Raw genomic sequence first — 9,997 nt, forward strand, 5'->3', positions numbered from 1 at the left:
CGGAAATTAATAATTAAATCAGAGTACATGCAAATAAGGGTGCCACAATTGATAATAAAATAAACATTATCCGTCACTGTCATGCATTCACTAAGGAATAATCCTTCATAACTCATCAACCTCATGTTTACATAGCGGAATAAATTATCAAAATAGAATTTAATCATCAATACCACAAATCCTCAAATTTAATTTAAAATAGAACAGAGTTATCAAATTAATTTCAAAACATAACATTCCCCAGTCTTACATCTATCAAAGCATGACACCTGACGCTAACTAAACAAAGACTCATAAGCTAATCCTCACCAAGTCGAAGCCTCTATCCTCAATCTGAAAAATATAGTGTAAGGATGAGTCTCATTCGCAATTAACAAATATTATTGCATTATAAATAATAACACATCAATAGTTATATCATTCACCCAATTCATCTATATTTAGATAATCCATCATCATACAAATCACATAATACCAATCATGACAATGAAGCACATTCAGTCATATTATCAAATTCATGCATATGAATGCAACTGACTCTATGCATGTGGTACCAAACATCATCAATGGGAATAATCCACCGACCGATCCAACATCATCAAGATACGGCCCTACCAGCACAAATTCCACACAATAGGAATTATTCCCTTCACTGAATCCCCTCATCATTAGGATTCAGCCCTCAACAAATGACTATGTATGCATGCAACATACACAACATACTTATATCATCATCATCATCATCATTAAGTATGTTCATATGTATATTAGCATCATTCAATATAATTCAAATCATTATTAAACACAATATCATATCACAAGGTTTATCATCCTCAAAACGATACTCAAAACAGGCCTACAGATCAAAAGTTATGCATCACTGAACTTTCGAAGAAAATCACAAAACAGAAAATTTAACACACAGCAACCATACGCGTATGACCTAACCCATACGCGTATTACCCTTCATCATACGCGTTTTACCAGAGCGAAAATTTCCCAAAAAGTATCCCATACGCGTATCAGCCTCTTCATACACGTATCTGCAGAACCAAAATCCTCCTTAAAATTTCTCATACGCGTATGACCACTCCCATACGCTCCTCATACGCAATTCACCAGAACATGGTTTTTGGGACAAGACAAATGCGTATCATACGCGTATCGTCCTTGGGGATTGTCCATCATACGCGTATGGCCTCATCCCATACGCGTATGACACTGTTTCATACGCGAAACACCAGTAATTTTCCAAAACCTGCAGTCTCGTACCAGTCCAATTCTCACTCGTTTTTACTCCTATCAGTCAATGATTTTGAGTCTAAAACAGTTCATTTTACCACTTTCATTCATAGGATTCATTCATACTTATTAGACTATCATCCTATATCAATTTATACACCAAAAACCCAATTTCTAATCAATTCTTTAGAACCCCAAAAACTTAATTCTGACATATAATCAAATTGACCCAAACAACACAACCAATCATGCACTATCATTCATAATTACAATAAGAGAAGATAATTGGAAGATTCCCTCTTACCTTAGCCAAATTCTTGATTTTGGTCTCTTCCTCTTCTGTTCCTCTTTACGTTCCTCAGCTTTTCTCTTCCACTTCTTCTTTTTCACATTCCCACTCCTTTTCCTTATTTCTTTATTTTATGAAACATAAGATAATTATGGGCTTACTCACTTAGCACCCCCACATTACTAATCTCACCATCCAGCCCAATGGCCCTTAATCCATACTTCTCCAATAATCCCAATTTAAAATACTGATATTAATTAATTAATCTAAAAATTCAATTAAATTAATAAATCAGAATTTATGGGGTGTTACATCACGTGCCATCCGTTTTAAAGGACAACTGTGAACTTACTGTTTAAATTTCTCGGGAGTGGGAAGTTATGATGAATAATAACTGCACGCACGTCTCGATGAGACGTTTTGAAAAATCAAACCAGGATTGATTGACAGTTACTACTGTGGAACTGAAGAGCAGTCGAAATCTGGAGTTACAAGAAATGCTTATTTCTGCATGAATTTGAAATAATCATTTAGTGGGGGCAATTGGTTAGCTGAAGATTTCGACTGGTAGATCGTGATACCTTGAAGTGTTGGATTATGATGAAGAAATAGCTCTCATAGAGCTAGTTAAAGATTTTTCTCCTTGGAAGAAGTATTATTCGACCAAGAGTAGTTTTTGTCACATTTACAAGTGTCCTTCGATGGAAGCGCTAGCATGATCGAAATGCCAAAGCGGGAAGATTTGAATTTCAAATGGAACGGTTTTGCTTAGCGGACGTGTGGGAACATCTGAAACAAAGTGAGCGTTTGAAATATCGAATGTGGCAAAGATTTATGTAGGGACCGTTAGGGTCAAAGTAGTATAAATAGGAATACTATTGTTTAGTTTGATATGTTCAAATCAATATACAGAAAATTCACAAAATTACTAGAAGTACCGACGCGAGAGAAAAGAGTCTTTGCTGAAACAATGTATGTGTGAAGAACATCATGTTTACATATTTCTATGTTATTTGTTCAATGCAAAGTTATACGTAAAAGTTCTTTGTTTGCACAATTTCTTTATTTTATTTCAAAGTCATTTATTTATTGCACTTTACATTAGAAAGTTGTATGTTTCTGCAAACTAGAAAGATTATTGAACATGAATCAAATTACTAAAACACTATTTGACAATGTCCTAGGATCAATCTAGTCGATCCTGCGAGTAACCAAATTGTTTAAACACTTTGGAGGACTAGCGGTTGTTTGTCAGAAATCACTGGTAAACAGTGTAAGATGATCATATCTTTTATTAGGGGATAGATGATCATTTATGTTTAAGTACATATGATTATTTTCTCTATCTAGGGACTAATGATCATTTAGTTATTGGGGTGCAGATGAGCATAGCTCACTTTCTTTTAGGTGAAATTATTATACACATGAAAGCAAACATATTAGAATATAAATTATTCTCAATTATATTGTTATCACCAAAATTTTACAATAATATGTAATTATTCTGTAAATTATTTTTCATTCAACGGTCTACCATTTTGTAAGATAACAAACATATGATTGTATGAACACTTTTCCATGTCTAACAAATTTTTTGTATGAACAATTTTTCCAAGTTTTAAAATATATTTAATTTATGGAATAAAAGGCATCCTAGACTAAATATTTATTAGGGTTTAAGTGATCGAATCAATGAGCTTAAAAGACACACATGATTCTTGAATATATCTTTGAGACATTTAACAAAAATCACATTTTTATGATTGCCTTCTTGCAACACCAAAATTCTAAAATGTACTAAATTATAATTAAAAATTTATAAAATTTTCAATTATAAAGTAATCTAACTTCTTAAGCTTATTATATGCAAAGAAGAAAAAATGATTCAAATCCTCAAATTTATGTATCCTTTGATAGTCTTTCTTTCTTTCTTTCTTGTTGTAACAAATGCCATCAAGGGTAATCGTCCAAGCAAACCCACAATCTGTAAGTTTTTTCTTCACACCATTTTCAAAGATTCTTTCACATCAAATAAATAATATTTTTTTAATCAACTATTTATTGATACAACTCTTTATTTTAATTTGACATTGCAGATTCTCCATTCCATTGTAAAAATCTTTGGGATTGTTGGTATAAAGCATGTCGCATTCCTTTAAGACCTCGATGCGTTTCTTTTTTGTGTGAGTGTGTGGAAGCAGAATCAAAATGAAAAATAGTTCTATGTTACTTTAAGCTCATAAATAACTTATTGTAATATAATAAAATCATTCTTACATGTTCATTTTGCTCATAATATATAATGAAAACTGCATCTTGACTATATATTTATGTAAGAATTAGAGGCCTTGTATTTTCATAAATAGTCTTATATACTATCATTACTATTCTATAAATAGAGATATGTACAATTATGACTAACACAATAATAGTCTAATACACCCTTGTAGTCGAAACGTGAGGTTGATGAATGTTGAGATTATCACAAAAATCATCAAAGAGTTTGTAATACGGTGGGAGAACTGACTTTTTATTTTGTTTCTTGCAAAACATGTTGCGGTTAGCAAGAGTCGCCATCGACTTTTCTTTTATCCAATAAGGAAAGGCTGAAAAGAACAGGAAAGACCTTGATAGATTTTGAGTTCGGGGGTAGGTTATACAAAGGGAAGGTACTAGCACCCTTTGTATCCATGGTTATCCATGGGCTCTTAATTGCTTAGCTCACTTTAATTTGCTTTGTCTGATAAGTTGTGTGTATTTATAAAATACTTCGAAATTTAACTTTGTAATGATTCTCGTATGAATGTATACAAAGTGTCTTTTTTAAAGTATTTGTGAAAGAGTGATGTTTGGAAATATTTTGTAAAAAACTTGACTTTGTAATGATTCGTGTAAGAATGTATATAAAGTATTTGCTTTTTGAAAATAACTTTGAAAGTATGAGGTGTGAAAATGATTTTTGAGTGTGAGCAAGCAATTAAGAGCATCTACCCATTAAGTATTGGTCTTTCCTATTTTTGTTCTGTTTCCTTTGGAGAGAGTATTATCCATGCCATTAGTTAGTAGGAAATCCTATCTACTGGATGAGAAGGGACAGGCGTAGGGTCATTGAATGGTCATAGAAGGCAACTTGTAAGGATACCTTAACAATTCGAAGGGATTATCATCATTTTTCCGTAGGGTCATCGAGGGACAAGATCATCTTTTCGTAGCAACTCGAAGGGTCATCGAGGGACTGTGGTTTTATATCGAAGGGACTATGATGATTTATTCGTAGGCAACTTTTGTTAAGATATCCCTACGTTCGAGGGACATGACCAAGTAATCGAAAGGCAACGAAGAGAGGTTACCCCAGGGGTGCAAGTGTGCAAGGTGTGTTGTTTTCAGATATTTTTGTCTTGAGTTATTGTTATCTAACATTTGATTTTATTCTTGCCATATAATCTTATTAATCATACATCTAGTATTTAATACAGTTATAAAGGGTGCAGAAAGTAAAGTGCAAAATGTAAATCCTAATTACTATTACAAGGCTTTGGGACAGATACATATAATCACAAAAAACCTTATAGAAAAATAAAGGGCGGAAAGTAAAAGCCATAAGCTATTACATTGCTTCGGGATGGGAGATTACAAATTTACAAATGGAGATGAAACTTACTACGAATTATTACAAAGTCAAGTGAAAATTGAAGTGGAAATAGAAGTTAATATACACATAAACTTATAAATGTCCACCAAAAAGTCTAAGTGCCTCAAGATGGTAATACCTCACAAAAACAAAAAAAAAAATATTTGTAAAATAACAATGCATGCGTAAAATGATATATGAATAATAGAATGAATATGAACAAATAGTGACCAAAAATAATAAAAAAATTTAAAATTTTAACCATATTAAATTCTAGATGAAAATTATCACCAAGCAAATACTTTTTTTTTTTTGTATTTTTGATATTGAAAAAGAAAAGTTTAATGAAATAAAATATATATCCTTTTGTATTTTTATAATAAAATTCTAAATAAAAATCTAAATGAAATATATATTATTATTATTATTATTTTTAGTTAAAATTAATAGCTAACAATAATATTAAGTGTGAATTGTAATAATAAAATGAGAAAAAAAATCTAAGTATAGCCACATAACACATCACGTGCATCTCTCTCTGTCCAATAAGCAGCAAGGCATGTACCAGTAGCTCATAATAACTAATATAATTAGTTAAGACCAAGACAAGCAGTTTATTTTAAAGACCCTCATTTCAACAACACCACATACTTAAAAAAAGTGAAAAGCAAGAGAGTAACAGATGAACAAACGGTGATGACCAGAGGAGTGAATACCGGCCGGATTTGATGGCCATATGGGTGGTTGCGCGGTGGAGATCGTGGAGAGAGCACGCGAACGGTTCCGTTGCGGAGGCGGCTCCAATGGTGGACGAGATGAGCGCTGACGGAGACGATGGAGAACCGGTTGGTCTCATTCGCAGGCGCGGTAATGAGGTGGCTGTTCGGAGTGGATGACGTTGAAAATTGATTTTGTTTGATGATGAAAGTTGGTATGGATTTGAGAAACAAATGTATTTTTATTGAAATTTTTGTGTAAAGGTTCAAAATGATTTGTGCATGGTAAGGTGAATTTTTGTATATGTTGATTAGTATGTATTGAAAAAAAAATTTGGAATAGCGTTGGAGGAGAATTAAGTAGAGTGTATGTCGTGTGGTGAAGGAGAACTGTGAGTTAAAGTTGGTACGTGTAAAAAAAGGTTTGTAATTGTTGGCATCTAATGTTAGAAATTAGACCTATTTATACTATAAAATTAGGTTAATAAAATAAGAGAAAAAAAATTAATTGGGATTCAAATAATTGATCAGAAAATAATCAAATAAATTGATTCTTTCTAAAAATAATTTACTTGTTCCCCAAGTTGTAAATCATGTTAAAATACAAATTAAAACCTTTCTTTTTTGAATTTTTGAATATTTTATTATTTTTAGTTATTTTTTGGGTCAAAATGTGCATAAAGTGAAAAAGTCAATTTTAAAAAATGCTTAATTAAGAAATACGAAAATTCAAATTAAATAATAAAAAAATGCAATTTTGTGATAAAAAATGTCACAAATAGAACATGCAACATTTGAACCCATGACCTCTTACTCGCAAGCCTTATCTGATTAACAATTGTGCCAATTCATTTATTCGAAACTAAATGGAATTAGAAAATATATGAAGGTCATGCAAATATATGTTATTTAAAAATACAAATAATTTAAAATAAACTATTGTATATTTTTAAATAAGCAAAATTAACTACTGTTAAAATGTCAGTAACATTGAACCAAAATTTTTGTAAAGACCAAGTTTAAAAATAATGTGACTGCCCAAAATTTTTGTAAAGACCAAGTTTAAAAATAATGTGGCTGTTAGCAGTAGGGCGAGCAAAATTTAGGGTGCATCAGCTGCCTCTGTTCAATCTTAAACTTCGCATGGACTTAAAGATGCCATTCGGAGAGGTGACAGAGCGTTGTCGGAGATGGGCTTATAGATGCCATCAGTAGTTGATGATATGAGTATCAGAATGAGTCGTACGCTAGACTGTATCTGAAGACATAAACCAGGATGAGCCTGTATCAGACTGTATCCAGCAGATGTGTTGGGGAGTGTCAAAATAAATTTTGTATCGATTGTATCTGGAGGTGTATGGAATGAGTATCAGAATGAATCTATATTTTGATCGTATCTGCACTGTATCCGGATAATATGCTGAAATGAATGTCAGAATGAATCTATATTTTGATTGTAGCTGAACTGTATCCAGCTATACTGGAATGAATGTATCGAAGGAGTATCAGAATGAAATCTTGTATCTAGATTATATCTGACTTGTTTCTTGATTGTATCTAAACTATATCTGAGAAGTTTCCTGAAATAAGTGTCAGAACTAAATCTTTGTCTTGATCGTCTCTGAACTCTCTCTAGAGAATATCCGGAATAAGTATCAAAATTAAATCTTTGTCTTGATCGTCTCTGACCTGTCTCTGGAAAATATCCCGAACTAAGTATCAGAATTAAATCTTCGTCTTTATCGTCTCTGAATTGTCTTTCGAAAATATCCCGAACTAAGTATCAGAATTAAATCTTCGTCGTGATCGTCTCTGAACTGTCTCTGGAGAATATCCGGAATAAGTATCAGAATTAAATCTTCGTCTTGATTGTCTCTGAACCGTCTCTTGAGAATATTTGAAATAAGTATCAGAATTAAATCTTTGTCTTGATCATCTCTGAACTGTCTTTGGAAAATATCTCGAACTAAGTATCAAAATTAAATCCTTGTCTTGATCGTCTCTGAACTCTTTCTGGAAAATATCTTGAACTAAGTACTAGAATTAAATCTTTGTCTTGAATGAGTGTCAGAATTAAATTGTTGACTCGATTATCTCTACATTGTATCTAGAAGACGATAATGTTCATTGATAGTGAAATAACCTGAAAAGGCAAAGTTAGCTTTATGCAATGTCATTGATGTATGTGATGCATTGCGTAACGAGGCTCTCAAAATAAATGAGAATATTGTATCTTTTGCATGAATTTGCCATGATACATTGTGAATGATGTATGGACACAACTATGTAGTTGAAGCATATTGGTAGCTTCGTATAGCAGCTTCTGATTTGGGAAAACGCATCCCTGTTTGTTGCTAGGGATGAAGAAAACACTTCTTCGCTTCTGTCTAGAACAACTGTACACAGGATTCATGCCTTCTGTTTGAGGATACTTGGCTAGGGATTTCCGACTCCTGCTTGGGAATGAAAGCACTCCAGGAAATTCGATCGTTCGTCGTTCTTTTTATTGAAGAATTTGATTCCTATGCATCCTAACTGAGTATAAAAGAGATGAACATCCCTCCGATGTACTTCTCCGACCAAGAGCGTCAACTCTACTGGGGATAGTGAGCTTGAATAAACCTTGTTGGAGAAAAGAATTGTATCGGGGAATTTGTAGTGTTGGAGACGTAAACTCTGTTAGGGAATTAGATCACGTTGAATTATGTTGAGAAATCTTTCGCAATATGCTGGGGAAATGGTCAAATCCCTTATCTGTTAGGGGACCTATTGGAGAAGATGATCATTTCAATCCGTTCATTGGGGAGATTTCTTCATTTTAGTCTACTGGGGACTAAATCTCGAGGAGACTTGGCTGAAGAGAGAAATTATGTTGTGAATGAGATGTTGAAGAAATAAACTCCGCTGGGGAACTCTCTGGAGCGTGATGGGGAAAGGATCAAACCTCTTCCTGTTGGGAAATCCTTTGGAGATATGGGAGTAAATTGCTGGAAGATTTCCCAACTGCCGCTTGAGAGTATATCAGATCTTCTAGGGAATATATCTCTGTTAGGAATGAGCTTGTGTAGATAGCTCTATAGAAATATGAAAATTCAAATTAAATAATAAAAAAAATGCAATTTTGTGATAAATAAGGGAAATAAAGTTAGTAACAAATAAAATAAAAAAATATCACAAATGGTACATGCAAGATACAAACCCATGACCTCTTACTTGCAAGCCTTATCTCCTTACCAATTGTGCCAATTCATTTATTCGAAACTAAATGGCATTAGAAAATATATGAAGATCATGCAAATATTTTTTATTTAAAAATAAAAATAATTTAAAGTAAATTATTATATATTTTTAAATAAGAAAAATTAACTACTTCTAAAATGTCAGTAACAATGAACCAAAATTATTGTAAAGACCAAGTTTAAAAATAATGTGACTATTAGCAATTTGGTAGCGAAAAGGAACATGTAAGACTCGTAGATGGCAGTGAGTCGCCTTTTCACACACAAAATGTATGTCTATTTCGATGTATTTGGTGCGCTGATGTTGAATTGGGTTGCCGGATAGATAAATTTTACTTACTTTATCATAATAGACTAGAGCGGTTGTGGTTACGGTAACACCACAATTTTTATTAATTATTTTTGTGTTAATTTTATATTAATTTATTTTATATTATTGAATGATTTATGTGTTGTGGGTGAATTATGGGTATTTCAATAATTTAATTAATATTATGAAAATTGGAATTAATTAAGAATAAGAGAAAATATTTTTTTATTAAAATTGAGTGGAAGGAGGTATTGGAGAAGAGATAGGGATATGGCGACGAATTAATGAGAAATATGAAATTATTATTATTATTGTTCTTGTATAAAAACTAGATTTAGGGTCGAGCTTCCCTTGAAAGTTAAGGAAGTTGTCAATTAGAAGTTGTTTTGTAGCAACTAAGAGGATTTAGAGGTTGTATTCTGAGTACTTCTCCAAGATGAGTGTCTTGCTTAACCCTCTTGTGGGAGCCCCTATTTATAGTTCACATTAGCCTTTAGGACCTCATTAATGAAGTGACTCTTGGCCTTCCGTCGTTATAGACGTTGGCCTCATCATTAACTCGAGATTCAT

General features: G+C 32.6%; 1 long non-coding RNA gene across 2 annotated transcripts; it reads left to right on the plus strand.

Annotated features, from left to right (window-relative positions):
• The first annotated feature begins 3,317 nt into the window (after positions 1 to 3,317).
• LOC131631632 (uncharacterized) lies at positions 3,318 to 5,022 on the plus strand. 2 transcript variants are annotated; one of them, XR_009292753.1, is made up of 3 exons: positions 3,360 to 3,517; positions 3,628 to 4,903; positions 5,008 to 5,022. It is a non-coding gene; the product is annotated as an uncharacterized LOC131631632 (long non-coding RNA). The 2 variants fall into 2 exon arrangements; XR_009292754.1 differs by lacking the exon at positions 5,008 to 5,022 and having other exon boundaries at positions 3,318 to 3,517; positions 3,628 to 3,854.
• The last annotated feature ends 4,975 nt before the right edge of the window (positions 5,023 to 9,997 follow it).

Source organism: Vicia villosa, unplaced genomic scaffold (assembly GCF_029867415.1).
Source record: "Vicia villosa cultivar HV-30 ecotype Madison, WI unplaced genomic scaffold, Vvil1.0 ctg.000852F_1_1, whole genome shotgun sequence".
Classification (NCBI taxonomy): domain Eukaryota; kingdom Viridiplantae; phylum Streptophyta; class Magnoliopsida; order Fabales; family Fabaceae; genus Vicia; species Vicia villosa.